This window comes from Ctenocephalides felis, unplaced genomic scaffold, assembly GCF_003426905.1.
Source record: "Ctenocephalides felis isolate EL2017-DRISC unplaced genomic scaffold, ASM342690v1 CF-g0.4_SCAFFOLD_01478, whole genome shotgun sequence".
NCBI lineage: Eukaryota > Metazoa > Arthropoda > Insecta > Siphonaptera > Pulicidae > Ctenocephalides > Ctenocephalides felis.
This window is the reverse complement of record NW_020537632.1, coordinates 1-20,693: the sequence shown is the minus strand read 5'-3', so window position 1 is coordinate 20,693 and position 20,693 is coordinate 1. Positions and strand designations below refer to the sequence as shown.

The window sequence follows — 20,693 nt, the reverse complement described above, 5'->3', positions numbered from 1 at the left end:
TAGCTACGCGAATGAAACAGAATGTACTTTCAGCTTATTTAATTATTACTAATTATTGTTACAGATCCGAGGGAATGGCTGTGCCTACGCACAGCCATGGTTCTATACTTAAACCCTAGTGTACTGAGTTATTATTATTAAGTACTATACTAGCGGGGTATAGTATTACAGATATAAAAGAGTATACTAAACGGAATACACGGATACCTAATAACGATGACGGAGGGAATAGCTTTTAAAACAATAATACATCTGACCTTTACTGGAACGGGTTCTCCTCTCCTGGCACAACACACACACCACTATACACAAAGCGGGTCCAAGGGCTGACGCCCTGGACGCGACCGACCATCCACAGAGGATGTTACAATTCTTAATGATCTCTTTCAACCCCAGACTGGACCTTATATTGGCATCCCTATTGGGCGTGGTGGGGGAGCGTCATTGCCTTGGTGGTTATGCAACCCTTTTGACGACAATACCGATTGTCGTTACAATATCTTATCTTCTAAGTTTTACTGTGTTCTATGTGATAATTATTTAATTATTTATGTAAGTGAGTTTCAGAAATTTTATTCAAAGTTTATTTATCTATATCTTTTCAAAATTTATTCTAATTTTATTTATCTCTTCTATTTTCATATAATTTTATCTATTTTTTATAATTTGCTACGTTTTACAAAATTTACTAATCGTTTTATTATAATCTAGATTACAACACTCTACTGTTGTCATATTCGAAGGATTTGATAAAGGTTTCATCTATCACGGCAGCGAGTAGTGAGCAGATCAAATGAGTCCATTTTTGTCAAGTTTTTGGAGTATATTTTAAGAGGTAATAATAATTCATTCATTTTATTGGACTCAGTTTTTCAAAATCAAATTACATTTCCATTCCACATTCCATTTACTCAAACTCCAACCTAAGCCAAATTTTGTTTCCTATCCTCAAACTCGTTTATATAAACAAAACAAAATGGCTGAATTAACTTTGAAAGAAGCTAGAGACATTATCAAATCATTTGATGGTTCTAGTAATTCCAATTTAAATGATTTTCTTCGTATTTGCCAGTATGCATTTGACGCCATTGAAACTTCTCAGCATTCCTCATTATTTAAATATATTTTCAACGTCAAATTAGAAGGTAAAGCAGCTCAATCTGTCCGATACAGAAGTATCGAAAATTTTAAACAGCTTAAACAAACGTTAGAAGAATTATTTGTAGATCATAGGTCCGTATCTTCGCTTCAGATTGAATTTAACCAATGTCGACAAGGTTCTCGCGAAAAAGTTTTAGATTATTCCGAAAGATTATCTAATATTTTGAAACAATTAATAGAGGCAACAACTCGCCAAAGTCGAAATCCTGAAAAAGATCCCTATATTTCTGAATTGTTAAGGTACCAAGCTCTGAATATATTTCAAGAAGGTTTGCATCCAGATCTTCGTATTTTAATAAAATCAAAAAATTTACAAAGTTTAGAGAAGGCCATTAGTGCGGCCATTGAAGAAGAGCGTTTGTCTTCTTGTCACGAATCTTCTATTCCATTTTATTCCAATTTTCAAGAATCTTCGAATTCAATTACTATTTCTTGCAATTATTGTAAAAATATCGGGCATAATATCAAAGAATGCAAAAAGAGAATGTTTAAAGAACAAATTCGTTCTAATTCTAATATAAAATCTTCAAATCCAAATTTTTCTCAAACTTCTAATGTTCCAGATTCTAATTATTCAAAACCTTCACGTTCAAATTCTAATATCTCAACTGTCGCCGAATTAAAAAAGGCACAAGTTTCTTTAATTTCTTCTAGCAATATGTCTATCTTTAAATCTTTTGAATCTCCGCATTCAACTTCAGAAAAATTAAATTTAATGATTGATACAGGCGCAGACGTTAGCCTAGTAAAACTATCAGCTTTAAAAGACTCTCTTAATATTATAACTAATTCAGACAATATTATAAAAGTTTCTGGCATTACCGGACATAGTTTTAGAACTCTCGGTGTTGCTAAACTTTCATTTTTAATAAATGATGCTGTTAAAGAGCATTTATTCAATGTTATTAGTGATGATATACCCATTGTTTCTGATGGTATTCTGGGACTAGATTTCCTACGTTCTCAAGATTGCTCTATCAATGTTCTAATTGATATATTAATATCTGAATTAATAATAAATACCAGTTCCCAATTTTCAAAATATTCAAGACTTAATCCAATTTTACCAAATTCTACTAAACCTAATTCTAATCAAAATTTTAACCACGTTCCAAATCAAAATTTATCCAAATCTTTCAAAATCTAAAATCCTCATCAAGGTTTGCTAAATCCTCATCAAAATCTACCACATCCTCATCAAAATCAACCAAATCTTTATGAAAATTTACTAAGTCCTAAATCAAATTCAATATATCTTAATCAAACTCTACCAAATCCTAATCAATCCTCTTTGAGATCAATTAATTATTTAAAAATTTCTAGTAATCATCGTCCTCCAGACAATTTTCCATTTCTCGACTCCTCGATACATTCAATATGTAATTATTCCAAATTCGATTCTACATTCGATATTCAAAGATAAATTATTATTTTATTCTATCTAATATTTATAACAATTTCTTTAATTTTTGAAATCTATCGATTATTTATGTTACAAATTTTTAATACTTGTTATCGATGTTAGTGCACGATGAAAAACTCAATTTTCTAATTCTACTACATATATCTTTGATCAAATTTTTACTTTATTATCAATTTAAATAAAAAATATATTTGTATTTTTATACCATTTAAACTCTATTTAAGACTATTCTATATCAAATCATATCCTATGCTCCTCATTTAGTCTCGAGTGTTCTTCGAAGAAAATTCCTCATATCGATGATCCTATATTCACTGAGTTCAAGAATTTTAATGATTTAAACCTCAATTAATTTCAATGTTTTGAAAGAATTTTTCATATTTAGACTTATTTATTGACTACTATTTTGTTTGGTAATGAAAACTTTAGTTTCGAATATTTCATTTTTGAATTGATTTTTATATCACTAATCTAGTTTCTTTGATTCAAAATTCTATCATGATATACATTAAATAAATATTCATGAATTAATTTTCTAATTACTCACTATGAATTTATAATTACTCTATGAAATCTATCTCAACTGTATTAATATTCAAATGTCTAATTTAGATTTTAGTTCGCAATGTTCTGTGTTTATGTTTTTCTATGTATCTAATTCTAATATTTGTTTAAATAACATTAGATTTAAGATTAATGATTATTTCTGTATTTGACTTATGTTAAATTAATTGTGTTTATTTTTGTTAGTTTATAGTTATGCTATGTTCTTTGAATTTTCAACATTTTATATCTTTTATGTATCAAAAAAAAATTCCAATTTTAGAAATTTTTGTGATTGAGTCTTCATTAAATTTATTAAAATGTTATACGAACTAAAATCTTATCAAGGGGGGAGGTGTTATGCCATCTCTCGGATTCAACCCTTATTATAGAACAACATGTGGTAACACTAAAGGATTGGTAACACTGTGGTACCCCTTTGGCAACACTGTTTCCGCCACAGAGGAGCAAGGAATAGTTCACGAGCAGTCTCAATTCAACCATGATAGCAAATACTTCCATTTTATTGAACATTCTGTCTGATTGTTTTTAAATATATTCTATGTAATGTGTACGTAAGTCTTTTATTTATTCTGAATTTATCATATTCTGCAAATCGGCACAACAACACCATTGAAATTGTTGACAAATTCAGATGTTTGGTTATTAATTGTTTCTGTTATTAGTTATAAACATTCCGAAAGAAAAGTTTATATCTTTGCCAGAAAATCCTACTTGCTAATTTTATATTTCAAGTCATTCTGATTCCTCTGACACTGAAACAGAAAATCGAAATTGAAAATTTTTATATTTCTCGACGTTTTGAAAGTTTCTGAACATTTTGGCATACCTCAGAAAAAATGGATGTGTGTGTGTGTATGTATGTATGGATACAAATTTCCAGTCACGTTTTCGGGCGCACGGATCAACCGATTTGAATGGTTCAAAAAACATTCGATTCCTATTGATAGGGAGAAGAGCTGATTAGTTTTTGGCAAAGGCAGGTCCAGCCGTTTCGGAGATACGGAGCAAAGAGTGCAGAAAATAGAAATCGACTTTTTGAGAGAACGGAGTATCCGATTTGAATGACCTAAAAAACATTCGATTTGTAATGATTGGGAGAAGTGGTTATTAGTTTTTGGCAAAGGCAGACCCAGCCATTTTGAAGATACGGAGCTAAATATGTAAAAAATGGCAGTTTTTGAGTGAACTAAGCGTCCGATTTAAATGATTCAAAGAACTTTCTGCTTGTCTTAACAAAATAATTGTTTTTGGAAAAAAAAATTTGTTTCAACTTTTTTTTTCAAAAAAAAAAAATTGTATATCGAGAATAATTCAGATTTTATTTTTAATTCTGACTAAAGTTCTAATATACTTTAAACAAATAATTTCAACTTTGCAATTCAGTTTATATAATTCTTATAAATATTAGACAATGTTACTAATAATAATAATCTATTTGGAAACATTCAGCATTCCTCGAACATTTCCTTACGGTACGGGAAGTTCCAGCAATTTGCCTTAAGGCACGATGCCATACACCCCACTAGTTTATAATATGGGTCAATTATCATTTGTCGGCGTCCTGAATTATTTTATTTAGCCTGATTTATTTAAAAATTGAGACCAAATTTTTTATGCCAAAAACCTAATTTTGAATGACTTAAGACCTTTGTTATGTTTTGACAAGCCTTTAGTTGTTCTCTTTTTCGTTATATAACTTGAATAACCGGTAAAGTGTGTAAGTGGATGTCACATTGCTGGCCAAATTTCTTCACGTGAGGTACAATTTGTCAATTTAGGAGAAAAATTGAACTTAACACTAGCAAGACTCGTGCACTAAAGGTTCTGTAGATATTTATATGTTCTATATTATTTATTAACTATCTGAAAATCTAATTTGCTTCGCAAGTGTGTACCGTGACTTAAAATGTAATGAGCATTCTCAAACACGGCTGAATCGATTCCAAAAATCTAAATTTGATAAAGCTGGATAAGAACTTGCGATTATTAGTTTTGTATACAGGTTGGCAGAGCAGCTTCTTTAGAATTTAACTGTATTAGGACATGTGCTGATTAGTTTTTGGCAAAGATATGAAATAGTTTTAAAATTTATTTTTTGTGCAAAATATTGCATAGTGATACAGTTTAATGTGCAAGTAAAATGCCTAAAATATTATAGGCCCACGAAAAGTATAACATTTATAAAATGTAAAGTTTAGAATAACGTTTTTAGGACATATAATATGTATGTCTCATGTTTTAATTAATTTAACTTCTTTTTTTATTATAAATTAATATAGTTGTATCTAATATATTAAATCTTAATGATTAAGTATTAAGTCAATTATTTCCATATATCCAGAAGTTCATGCAAATTGGATTATGGCAAAATGCCTGTAATTTTATGTAAATTCTGTAATTTTATATAATTTATCTATAATGTAAACATCATTGAAAAATCACTATCTTTTATCTGTACAAAATATAGTTTTTTATTTAAATATGACCTTAATTTGTCCACCAATGATTATTCGCACATAAAAGCGAATTATTTGTAAAAAATGAATCACTTTATAAACAAAAATATAGAGAAGAGTGTTAGTAATAAAATATAGTGGTTTTAATATAATATTAATTTTTAAAAATTATATTTATATTTTTAGATTTTTATATTATAAATAAGTTCTTTAATAACATTAATTATAATGGTTAAGTGCAGTGAAAATATATATACTTTAGTTTTATTTATATTAATAATTATTTTAATTGAAGCAAATGCCAATAGCGACAGGTAATTTCTAAAATGATAATAAAACTAGGTGTAAGTGTTTAGAACATACACGGTCTTAAATGTTAAATATTCCAAAGATTTATGAATAAAGCATTCATTGTTTTACATATCTAGTGATAAAATAATATATAAGAATTACAGCTTGCTACTATAATATAATTATTAATTTTTACTATTTCAATTTTTTATATTTAAATTTAATCGACACATTTTGTTTTCTAGTTCCATGGACACCACTCGACAATTGAAAGCTGAGAAAAATCAATCCAGCAATGACGAACCAAAGAATTCTACAAAAATAGTATTTGTATTATTAAATTTAAAAAAAAACATTGACCACACTCTGCCCGTTAATAAATCCAAAAGATCTATACTGAATCATCCGATTCCTAGAAATTTTGATTATGCTGAAGCACCAGTTTTTGAATCGGATACAGATTATGAGAATTATTTAAAAACATATTTTTATCATGATGATGGACTAATTTCCAAGCATCAGCCGAGGCCCCATGGTGGTAAATCAAGAAGACGATATAGAAATAGACCTAGAAGAAGGTACAGGAGACGTAGACCGGATGCAACAAAGTGCAGGAGAAAGATTTATTTTAGAACTAGAAGGAATTTTAGACATCACAATGAAGAACCATATACTAAATTTGTTAGAGATCCAAGTGTAGATCAAGACAATTATCAAGCCTTCAATAATCAATCGACTTCATCTACAAAGAATGATGTGTTTGTGGTCTATCCAGAAGAGGTATTGACATCAGACAATTTACCGTCAGGAAAAAATGTTTTAATTGACGATAAATCGGTTGTAGGTGATATTGGTAGTATTTCAAGTTATCAATCAAAGCTTAAATCTGGCAAACAGGACTCAAAATTGTGGAAACAAGAATTGTCAGTAAATGAATTTAAACCAAATTCAAATTTTGAACAGCCAAAGAATTATTGGCGTCACGAATCTTTAGGCAAAACTTTGAACATGAGACAGGATAATTTATATGATTTTTTGCACAAAAGTTTCCAACTTGATGGTCCAATAACTTCAGAAACTTTACTAAAGTTACAAGTGGTGAAGCAGTTGCTTGAAGCTATACAGAATGCATATTTAAATCAAAATAGACATATTACATCTAAATATAACATAGATGATGATTGGATACCCATCACACCAAGTCTTAATACTATTGGGAGTTCTACAAAAGATTTAAATATAGAAAATAAAGTAAATGATGGGTTTCTACAACCTAAATATGGTTTTAATGATGAGTACTATCCAGACAAATTACATGGACCTGGACCAAGTTATATAAATGACAATTTAAGTGCTTCATCTGACATGGGAGGATATTCCAGGCCTGCATATCATTTGTATCCACCCAACAACTGGTATTTACTTCAAAATTATCATACTTTACCAAAGTATGTATTTTCTACTCAACCAGAAGACATTGTTGGAAGTTATCCAGTTTTTGGACATATGCTAGTTCAAGATGAATTTCCCGAAAGTCAAAATATTAAAAATGGTGGTAAACTTCAACACTTGGACAATGTATTATACAATGCACATGATAGTATTATCAATACAAGGAAAACGGCTGCACAAGTTGATCAAAATGACTTGGATTCGAAAATATTACATTTCAAGTTAAGTCCTAATATAATAAATAACATGTTTGACAAATATTCAGTACAACATCCAAGTGTGTTGAAAAATTTGAATTTTGTTAAAAATTCACCGCAAGAAATCAATAATCTTGCTGATTTTGAAAATATTGATCATAATCAGTGGAAATATTATACGTCTAGTTTTATACCAGGCACTCACCATAATTTGAGACAAGTTAATAATCAGTATAACAATTTGCCTAGATTTGAGTATGTTCCTACAAATGTCAATGGTTTTAAACCAAATCCTAAACGCCAATATACTAAGACGCAACACCAGCCAAGTTGGAGTCAAGATTTTAACAAATTTGTTCAAAACCAACAACAAAAACTTGCTGAAGACGATTTTGTGTACCACAAAAACCACAAATACCTTTTTCAACCTGTTCAAAAGCCAGTAGCACCACCCAAACATCAGAAGTTTGGTCAAAATTTATTTAAACCATTTTTTAAACATATACCCAAGTATGAAATGTTTGAACCTGTGCCTGGACAAATTTTAAGACCTCCAAAATTTAAGCCGATTCCTACAAAAGGGCCTTTGTTGGTAGAGGAGAAGGATAGTGACTTGAGAAAGTTGAATATGTATTTGAGTTTTGTGAGGCCGTACGATGACAAGAAAATGGAGTTGAATTCTATGGAATATTTTGTGAAAAACAAGAATTTTGGACGTAGGTTTGATGAAGAGGATGTAAGACAACATTTTAAACCTGTATGGTGGACCGATGAAACCAAGTTGTTGGATAATATTTTTAAAACTAAAGCATTGAGGCTGGAACAAGAATTAGATGATAGGTCAATGAAAGAAAATCAGTTTTTTATCAATGGTACTTATAACTTTATACCACCAAATGATAATCAGAAAACACCTAAAAGTATTTTGGGTATGGCTAAGATTCACTCTGCAGAACACAGGTTGAATACTATGTCAATCGATAAATTGGGTAATATGAAAAATAGTAATCCAAGAAGTAATGATACAATTGCTGCATCAAGCAACTCCAAAGCCAATTCGAAGTTTGTGAAGATTGGTCATATAGTTTTAGCAAATAGTCATAATTTTATTGATGAAAGCAAATTGTTAGATGATATTCTTAAAATGAAAGAGAAACAAGATCCCAAAGCCATAAATGAAAATCAGTTTTTTAATAACAGTACTGCTTTAAACGGTACTTACAAGTATATCCCTTTGACTGGCAATCAGGAAACATCTAAACCTATTTTGGGTGCTGCTAAGATTAATTCTGAATACGATAGTTGGAATATAAGATCAATAAATAAACTAAATAATGTGAAAAATAGTAATCCAAAAAGTAATAATACCATTGCTGCATCTAGCAACTCCAAAGCCAATTCTACGTTGGTGAAAATTGAGCATGCAGTTTTAGTAAATGGTGGTAATTTTACTATTAAAAAGAAGAATATGAATAATAAACTTGAAACCAATAAACTAACTAAACTTGAAACCTTGGTGACAGCTGATAGATCAATTAGTAAAACAGGAGGTGTTGATAATTTACAAATAACAAATGTAGTTTCCACTAATCCTGCCATCGGTAATGGGATGATTGCAAAGGCAAGTTCTATGAGTCTTGACTACTCTTCGAAAGCTGGTAATAAATGATTTTTTTATCTTATGAATATAATGGACTAATATTAATGCTTTGAAGTGCAACCATATTATATTCATTTTTATTAAAAATGTGAGTTTACCAAGTAAAACATCTTTGAAGTGGTATTTAGGATAGTGATTTTCAAAATTTATTGTATATAATTAAGTTGTAGTGTCTAATAATTTTATTTTTATTAAACATTTTATTTTGAAGTAAGTAAATAAATGAAAAATGAACCTTCATACAATTATTTTATTGAGACATAATTTTTACCAGTTTTATTATTGACTTAAGAAATATGTGATATATAAATCTATCTAACGATTTATACAGAACTACAAATGTTGGAATAATTCTACTTTTTGACTTTATGTTATTATTTACAGAAGAAATGAGTTGAAGATTTTTTTTGTAATATTCCAGGATCGTAAAGACAATGTAGTATATTTAGTATAGTTTGAAATGTTTATTAAACACAATAAAGCATGTCAAATTTATAATTTCAAAATTTTATATATCATGCACGTATAAAAAATAATTAAATTTGTTATGTTGGTGACACTGCAGCGAACATCTTTTTGTTTACAGCATACAGCGACAGAAACGCATTTTAAAATGGTGGACGGTTGGCGTGTAAAATTATTATTGTGTGTTGTGATTATTAATAAATAAAGGAGTGATTAACAAGTGATTAACTACAGATCTGTTAATTAGTACGTACTAATTATTTAATTGAACTTTGTACGGTTGTGTGATACATTGTTTACGATAAAAATCACCAACTAGGTTTCTAACCTAGCACTTTCATATTTTATTTACAAATGTCATGTTTAGTCACTCGGGAAAGCTTATTATTTTAACTCATCATTTAGCTCATCATTTTAATGTAGTTTACAATTTTATGTTTGCTTATATCACATGGTACAAACACGTAAGTCGTTGAATATGCGATTCCAAATATGTACATTAGGTAGGTACATATAGGTTAGATTTTTTACTTGATTTATTTTTCAAGACTCTTTTGTACTTACACATTGAAGACATCAACTTTGTCTTATACTGAAGCTTTTGAATACTTTCCATATGCAATTTTTAGATAACGTTTGGAGATCTAACATTGTCGCATACATAATAAAATTCACACACAAATCATCGCACAATTGTTAAAAAATTCTTATCTCACATATTTAATTTCACAAAATATTATAAAACAATTTTACTGAATAGATAATATTTGGAAACAAAATGTTGCTAAAACATCCAGAGCTTTGGTAATGACTAAGACATACTTGATATAACATCCAGAGCTTGAGTAATGACTAAGACATACTTGATATAACATCCAGAGCACCCGTAGTGATATAATGTAATTTCAAAAGGCAGCTACATAATTGTCTCTTTCTGGAAAATCATCATGTGGATTTTTAAGCTAAGCCTCGAGTGTAGATGTCATCAGTTGGTCAATTGTTTTAAATACTACTAAAGGAAGATTTATGTGAAAATTATAATCAAATGGTAAGATATACTGTTTTACTGAAAATGTTGAAAGTACCTATTCCGCGAATAAGATCTATTACAAATATTTGAGACATTACAACTTACACACATTTATTATGCTTTCTCGTTAAAATTATAATCAAAGGATAAGATATACTGTTTTACTGAAAATATTGAAAGTACCTATTCTACGAATATGATCTATTACAAATATTTGAAATATTACAACTGGTATTGAAGCTCCTTATTGTGTCTGTGTGGCTTATTCGCACACATTTATTATGCTTTCTTCTTACTTGTGTATTTACTCACCAAGCGCTAGATGAATTAAATAGAATTTTATTTATGTAGTAGGAAGGAACAGAAATAGAAATTCTATTCTTTAAAAATACATAATTCATATGTAATTGCTATCGTTTTGAAGGCAAATGAACTTTCGGTTCACACTGTACAAAGATATTTTTATTCTCAAATCGCAATTTTTTTTTTCTATCGATATATATATATATATATATATATAATATATTATATGTATATATATATATATATATATATATATATATATATATACATATAATATATATTAAACTCAAATTAAACATATATATCAACATCAAATTCAAGACTATCCAAAAATATATATATATATATATATATATAAATCTTGAGGATTTTTTGTTCGACGTTGAAACATATTGAAATGAATAAAACAGCCAATGCGTCGAATGTAGAAAATTTAAATTTTTGTAAATTTCTTTTAGCTGAATGATGAGACACATCTAGTCTCAAAACGTTTAAAAAATTAAAATAAATTTTCTACATTCGACGCATTGGCTGTTTTATTCATTTCAATATATATATATATATATATATATATATATATATATATATATATATATATATATATTTCAACGTCGAACAAAAAATCCAGCACCTTTAGATAAAATATTGTAGATTATCGATAAAGCTGATTTTTTTTAAACGAGATTTACAAAACTAAAACTATGTTTAATTTTTCAGAAGATACTTTTGATGAAATGCGAGTACTTCCTAGCTGAAAATAATATTTGCATATGTTGAACAAATCTCAAACACAAATGGGCATGAACACGAAGGAATAGTTATCGTACAAGGAGCAGTCTTCTCTTCATTACAGTAATTATAATAATAAAAATATAATGTATTTTTGTATATTTTTTATTTAAGTTTAATATGACATATTAATATATGATGCTACTACTTATATAAAAGATTTGTAAAATGCAAAGCTGTTTATTGCATCACAAACTTTGATGATTATGTGAAATTGATTCTCACACTTAAATCAATTTATAAAGTATACTGTTAACAATAGCAGAATATTTGTACAACAATTACAACAAATGGATTTAAAACGTTTTCATCAAAGTACATAATTTTTTAGCTGAAATAATGCAACATTAAATTGGATCAGCCTTTAATGTGGATGTGTACAGTATTTTGAGTATCATTGCATCTTTTTCTAAAGAAACCATTCCTTTGTACGCATTGTATTACAAACATCGGATATTGAAGTTAATTTATTTTAAGTCATTATCCTAGACTTATTTTGGCTTTGCCTTTCTGTTATTCTTACGATTCACTTATTAAGAATTAACATATGAAGAAGGGACATATTTTAGGTGAAAGCTAAGGTTATTTGATGATTATTATGTATACTTTGGAGAAAATTACATTAGTTATGATACAAAATAGAAACAATTTGAACATAATTTATAACTAATTCAAGTATTGTATAAGTGTAAATGTTTTGACATAAAAAATAACTAGTCGTCATATTGCCTTAAGGAAAGTTGCATTAACATTGCAATCTGCTATTTTACGAGATATTTATTAGAAACAAAATAATAACACTTTGAAAATAAAATATTTAACTGAATCAAGTATTGTGTAAGTGTAAATAACATAGACATAAAAAATTAACTAGTCATATTGCCTTAAGGCAAGTTGCATGAACTTTCCTTAAATGTGGAAATAATCGGCTGAATCAAGAATATATTCTTGATATTTAGTTTATGCAAGGCAATTGATGACAGAAACATTTTATTCAATTTAAACATAGAATACAAATAATTTAAATATTATTAATTACTTAAACAAAAAGCAATCTTAACCAAAAATTAATCAGCTCGATGTGCTTTTATAATATCCCATAAAATCAATTTTACAATATATTTTTAAAATATTTGTATCAAATGAAAGTGGCGTTTCATTTTATTGCATTTTTAGTCTGTACTTTCATTGGCTACGGTTTTTTTACATCCACATTTTATTAAAAGTAATTCATTGTCTACAAATCTGACTTTACAAACTTCATAATGAAGTTTTGTGAAATTTAATTAGGTGTGCAATAAGTAGCTACTGATGACAATATTCTAATGCAAAGTTTAAATAATCTTTTACATTACAAATTGTTTATCAGTTACAAGTCAAAAAATGCATTTTTGTGGACTAATATGTAATAACATATTACTTTAGACAAATAACGCAAATTTGACAAAGAGTTTCTTTTATATGTCTATTGAAATATAAAAATAATTATAATATAATTTTACGTTGCAGTTTGCCGACAGACAGAAGCCCATACAACATGATAGTGGTGGAATATAACAAAACCGTTAGAGATCATTATTGCTTTCAACTTTTTTTTTTCAAAAATACCACTGATGTTATATTTTGTTAGTTGCTATAAATATTCTATTATAACTTTATAATATTACCAACATTTAATGATAAAACTGTAGATTTACAGTTTTTCAATTTGAATCTACAGTTTTCTACAGTTTTTTTCTGGCCTATCTACAGTTTTTCTCTATGGTGGACCTGGCAACACTGCTTCTGTCTAATGTCTAAGCCACCGTCTAACATACAACAAGTCTTCGTAAATGTAAAATTATTATTTCTGTGTACAATAGATTCTGTATATAATTTCTTCGCGTGTTTCTTTTTATACCATAAAGTTTGGTCCTTCATCACGCATAATATTAATAAAATCAGTGCTAATATATATAAAAGGACGCCGATTTTTTCGCCGTGAAGAAAGTTGATAAAAAGTTTCATAAATGGTTGAAACTTAAAACTATTCACGCTAAAAACAAGAATTGAATACGCTCAAGCTCAACAATAGAGCAGCAATATTTATTATTGGTGAATTGAGTGGATGCACGCAGATTTCATTTGAGAAGAAGTTAGGCCCACGAGGCTCCAGAGTTTGTCATCGCTGTTGTACTGGGGCTCATCTGAGAACTGGAGCACACCTGGCACAGAAGGCTATGTCACATCTTATACAATAACAACACAAGACACTGTCATACAAGGGTTTGGAGCACCGGAGTGGCGTGAAAGCGGTATTTACGACAGTTGTAACTTGTAAGGTAAGGTACAAATAGAGTAAGTTAATTAATGTACATGTTATTTAGCATATGTCACGTTTAGATGCTCTTACGAATATTGGTACCCCATCACTGTCTAGGTCGGTAGATTCAAATCCAGCATTAGATGTTAAGTTACCAGAGATCACGTTACCCAAGTTCAACGATGATTATTTTTTGAGTGGACCTAATTTATTAGATCTTTATAACTCCTAAATTCACAATAACACAAAGTTGCTGGAAGTCCAAAAGTTGCACTCTCTAAAGGGAGCTCTACTATCGTTTGCTGCAAAACTAATATCATCTTTAAGCTTAACGAATGAGTATTACACTATGGCCTATGAGCTGCTGTGTAAGACCTATGACAATAAATTTTTAATACTGAATTCCGATTTGCAGCAGATTGACAACATACCCCAGATACACACAGGAACACATGAAACTCAGAGCACTTTTCTGTGCAGTGCGAGGCTACAAATACGTGCTCTTTCAGCTGTGTATGAACCAACTAAACATTAGGATCTTATTCTGTTGTATATGCTGAACAAGAAAGTTGACAGCCATACTCGCATGGCATGGAATTTGTCCAGGACAAGTAAGTAGACCCACAATTAGAAAGTAGACCCATTCAGGGAAATTCTAAAATGGTTCATGTTAGTACTGTGAAAAAAGTACTATCTCCGTGTTGTTATTGTAGTAAGGGAAGTCATCCAATGTACAAAAGTTCCATGTTTAAGGACTTGGAGATTTCAGGGTGCAAGGAACTGGTGTTAAAGCATTCACTGTGCACTTGTTGTTTACTTCCTGCACATGATGCTAAGAGATGTAGTTTTAAAGGTACTTGCTATAGATGTAAAGAGCCCCACAACATTATAATTCATGATGAAAATAGTTCTTCGTCACCATCAACTAGCCAATCAACTCAATTCTGGCAACAATATTCTTTTAGCTAGGCACAATAACATACAAACTTTTCTTTCCACAGTCTCTCGATATGAATGAATTTGATAGTTATATATCTATTATTAGTATTATACTATTTTGCAGATTTTACCTGAAGCCAAGTACATTGAATTGTTACGCATTTGTATTTAGAAGACTATTGGAATCCTGAGAAGCGTATCAGAAATTTGAAGTTAAGGTAATTATACTATTATTTTGTTGTATGGTTTCATTTGGTTGTAGTTAATAAAATCATATAGATCTTAAAAATATTACACTTATTTCACAAATTTTGTAAATATGTATTATTTAAAGAAATTGGGATTGATTTGATTATTGTTTTACATTATATTTAGTACATTTATTCACTGAACAACCTGTGTCTCTTCAGCACATCAGGCTACTGGCAATTTATATGCATTTGGATTGAGTATTTGTGAATAAAAATTAATTTGATCTATTATATTGATTTATAATAATTATTATTTCTTTCAGATGTTTGTCCAATTTGGCGTCATGTTAATACTTTAAACCTCTTTGGAGTCTTGCAAACTGATATTTGTTCAAATTTCAATTGCTGTAGTGTTTATTAGAAAATAGTATTATTACAATGTCAAAGTTTTGTGTGTGAAGTGATTTTGTGATACATTCCAAGGAGTTTTTATTATCGGAGTATGGATGCTGACTTCCAGCTAATCAAGAATGATTGTAAGGCGCTGTGGTAAGTGATATTTATTTAAATGGCATGCTCATATATAATACGATCACACTAAATTCGCGGAAATATGATTGATTTCAAGCAGTGAAGCCAATAACACGTATTTATTTCAATTTAATCATGTTTACGCTATTGTCTTATAATGTTATTTATAGCTGATAACATTGGCATATTTCCATTACATGTAAATGATTCCTAATTTCTCTAAAAGTTTTCACACTTTTATTAAGTTAGTTTCATACAAATTAGTTTTCTTTTATGAATTTGTTAAGGAATTCGCGATTTAGCCTTTTATTTTGATGCTTTCTTGCAAATTGGTTTCTTTTTATGAATTAGTTAAATGTTTTAAATATCTGTACGCCTTTTCTATTCATTCAGTATTTGTTTATTTCACAATAATATTACTGAGTAGTTATTAATTAAACAATAGACCCAATATTAGTATTTGCTTCGATTAAATTGTTTTCAAATTTTATATTAGAATATAAGAATTGTTCCGTTTAATTTTTTTTCATTAGCTTTGATTCTATTCATATGTGCAACTAATTTTTTCATTGTGAAATTTAAAAATATTTGAGAATATGGAGAAAGAAGAAACTTTTGGCAGTATTCCGAATGATATGATATGATTAGATTTTATGTATATCATGTTTGAAAAGCAATTCAATGCAAACACGTGGTGTAGTTTCAGACCTCGAGGAAAGTTAGAACATTTGGAATCCGATGACAAATTTGAATCACTAGAAAAATCAATTTATTTATTTTCACAACATATCTGCTTGTTGCCAATATGGAGATTAGAGACTGTGTACAGTCTAATAATTTTGCTATAAATGCGAAAATTACAAAAGTTATGATGCAACTTAAAGAAATTAAACTATTTTTATCATTTATTTTTTTCAAATTTCATAAATCAATAAATTTTTTACATATGACGAGCTTTTGTGCTTATCGTGCAAGATGTAATTGCTTATTGAAATTAAAAATACATTATGAATTCTTTATTTGCACAATTGAGTAGAGTTTATAATATCAATTTTGAATATTGAAGAATCAAATACAAATTGCAATTTCATAACTTCATATTCGTTTGTTTATACATATTTGAAATGACGAACCAAAATTAATTTGTAAATTTATTTTCATTTAATTTTGTTTCATTCAATAGTGGTAATAATGTACCTTGTCTGTTTAAATTCATTACATACTTAGCAAATTTGTCACTTTAAAAATGAATGTGAGTAACATACATTAATCCTACACGATTATTTTTAAACAGTTGTAAACAGCAACTCGATTTACTTCAAAATGAATATTAAATATGCAATTGATTTATGCTCACAATGCATTTTTACTAAAACATAATTTTTACATATGAACTTTTTGCATTAATATAAATAATGTCAATTATTTCAATAAGATATATTTTGGGAAATCTGTACAAAATTGAACAATGTACAACAATTTCGAAGAGCCAGATTTATATAGATGAAATTGATATTGTTATTGCAATACACTTGAACACATTTTTTAAGTGCTACAAAATGTATCATCTTTATTGAAAGTTTAATAGCATTTGATAAATGTAATTAATGTGAATGAAAAACTAAAAACTGCAAGCCTACATTGAATGACGTGCACGTTGCATACAAATTTGATGAAATCATACAAGTTTTATAACTGTTTTAATATTTATGAATTTGTATCAAATAATGATATGAATTATTAAATATGAATGCAAACTCAGTCTACTGTTGAATCATATTTGAATTTCAAATCATAAAGTTTTGATAAAAATACAAATGAAAATTCTTTCATTGGCATTAGCAAAAGATTTTACTTTTTACTTGTATATTTTTCATTCATGCTTGATTTTATTTCTAGTGATTTTGATAATATTTTATAAATTAATTTTATTAACTGTTCAAAAAAAAAAGCCAAAATGATCGATAGGCAAAAGACACCATCTATATATTATGATTTTGCAATTTTGAACTAGCAATTTATTTTATATAATTGTTCTACATTTTATATAATTAACAATTTAATTGAATAATGCCTGAAATTGAACAATTTCAAGCGAATAATATAAAATGTTCTATGTTGTTGGAATGTATGGTACCTCTTATCAATATGCTAACAAACATTCATTTATCTTTATTCTTTGCTCATGAAAATCAAATTTAATTTCACTTGAAATTTTTAATTCATTGATTCTTGAAAAATTGAAAAGTGAGTTCCTAGACAATATACTGAGTGAGTTTGCCATTCAATTTGTTAGCTACAGTTATAATTGTAAAGTATATTTAGGTACATTGATTTTATTATATTACTAGCTGACAACATTCACTATTCTAACCTACAATATTCAAAGTAATATTTTTATATGTGAATGGCAAACATTATCTCGTAAAAACTTTATAAGTTAAAAATTCAATGTTGTTGAATTTTCTTAATTTGTTTGAAATATTTACATTGAAAATTATTTTAGGTTTATATTAATTTGACAGTTTTCAATTTCTAGATTGAAGGAAATTGCAATCCACTGATATTTTTAAATAGATGACATTTACTCACATGTCTTACAGTTGATTTTTCTGCTAATACACACTAGAAGCAACATCATGATTTGAACAAATCGTCGTTTGCATTATGAATAATACATAAAAACTGTTTGGGAAATCTTTGAGATCGACATTGAAATGCTTGTTGTGGCAAATGATTCATAACAAAACATTTATTTAACTTGGAAATTCACAAGTGCCGGCGCTACCGCGCTTAACGATGTGGCATTATGGACTTGCCGACATACATATTGTGGAATATGTGATGGGATAGATGCTCTGCAATTCCTACAGTGAATGAAACAATATGGACTTGCCGATATACATATTGTGGAACATGTGCATTCTTGAAAGAAATAACAAGGGTGATGCTCTAAAAATCGTACATTGAATCAAACAATGTGGACTTGTCGACATGCATATTGGGTAATATGTGCATTCCTGAAGAAAATAACGTGAAAAGCAATCGTGGGCCCTAACTGAAGAGAACCATTTCAAAGAATGGAACCAATGTATTCTTGCCGTAGGATTTCAAAGAGGCTGCTGCTTTTATTAAATTAGGTATGTTTAGCTCGAATATTAAAATAATTCATGTACTCTACTCTTTAAATAACAATAGTTTAATGAATTTATTTTATTTCAGAAATAATCCTCACTCGAACAATACAATATACCTTTGGTGCATTTGGTGCAAATGGATTGGCTTGAATAACTAAACACGTCAAGACGAGAACTGTTGGAAGAAAACCAGGCAAATCAGAGGATGCATGATTTCAAATCCTAGAATTACTAGTAAATGGCTACCTAATTAAAGACTTTGAATCAATATAGGTAAGTTATTGTTAAACTGCTTGATAATATTAAAAAATTTCATCAGTGATGAATTTATATTACAAATTTAATTTACTTGAGTATTGCAGTCAAATAATATAAATGATTTAAAAAATTTGCCGGTAATTTTTTATATAAATTTGAATAATTAATGTAATAATTTTTTTTACAGAGAATACCGGCAATGCAAAACAAAGAATATTAGAAAAACATCATCAGCTATGAAATATGCTGCAGCTGGCTGCTACTGCAATTCTTGGTCAACTCTCAAAAAATGGAAGGCTCTCGTGCTTCTTGATAGGTACAACAGTTAAATTCAATATTTTATTCAAAATAAAACAGTTTATATTTTTTTTATTATTATTATTATGAAGTTCTTAAATTCAATTTTCTTTTACAGTGAAGGTTTCGAAATAGACAATGGAATTTAGTAAAGATGGAAAGTGTTTGAACATCATCGTGCTCTGCCAAGGGCCTAATCAGGTTAGTAATTATAAAATAGTTATAATTACACACATGAGTATAAAAATTGACAACAAATTATAAGAAAAGAAAATACGAGTAATTTTTCATATAAATTGCAATGATATTTTTAAATAAAATATTGTTAATATTTAGTGTTTAAATGTAACTGTATACGTACAATTATTGCAATTAAATCAACAAATGTTTATTTCTACATTTATTTCCAAGATTTTATTTCAAACTTAAATTTATTTATTAAGTTACTGAAATGATTGGTTTTTAATATAATCATTAGAAAATGCAAAAATGAACAATTAATTTATTCAGGGAAGACAAATGAATTCGAAAATGACATTGTCTACGGCAGAGCTTTAGAAGCAACATTATCCCTGCATGGCAGCAATAGTGACCATAAGGTGTGTGATGAAATAATTTACAATTAATACTAATGAAATATTTTAGTATTTGGAAAGTAAAAATATAGAAATTTTTTATTATAATTTGGCATTGCATATCATAAATGAATGGAAATTGTTCAGCAACTACTAAATTTTGAATATTTGAGATCTGAATGAATGATCAATCATAAATTTTGTAATCCTTGATGAAACAATGTTTTTGCCTCTAAGTATTATTTAATCTAAATATGAACTATTGAATTAAATGCAATTCATTTTATTTTTCAGTCATTTGCGATCACTATGCAAAGGCCAAGTGTATCAGGTCTTAATCATCGGGGATCTGTTTATTAAACTCTTTGCTGCCTGCAGCCTTTGTGTTGTCAATGAGGATAAAAGGTAATTAATAAAATGAAATAATTGAAATATACATACAAGAGATTTATTTTTAAATGCTTGAATATTACTCTCAATTAAGTTTTAAGGTATTTAATTTAATGCAATAATAATAAAAAATGTGAAAGAATTTGAATGCTTTTACACAAATGTTGAGTCAATAATACTTTTTTTTATTTGTTCAAGAAATTACGATTAAATAATGTTAAATTCATAGAGAGATTTTTCATGTGGTAATAAAATATACAAGTATAAAAATCTATAAAA

The 20,693-nt window shown here is 28.4% G+C and overlaps 2 long non-coding RNA genes across 2 annotated transcripts; both read left to right on the top strand.

Moving 5' to 3' along the window:
- The first annotated feature begins 10,555 nt into the window (after positions 1-10,555).
- LOC113369741 lies at positions 10,556-13,363 on the top strand. The gene is made up of 3 exons (XR_003366542.1): positions 10,556-10,720; positions 11,723-11,857; positions 13,304-13,363. It is a non-coding gene; the product is annotated as an uncharacterized LOC113369741 (long non-coding RNA).
- Positions 13,364-19,443: 6,080 nt separating this feature from the next.
- Positions 19,444-20,364, top strand: LOC113369740. Its single transcript, XR_003366541.1, has 4 exons — positions 19,444-19,468; positions 19,568-19,650; positions 19,960-20,048; positions 20,319-20,364. It is a non-coding gene; the product is annotated as an uncharacterized LOC113369740 (long non-coding RNA).
- Positions 20,365-20,693: the final 329 nt, after the last annotated feature.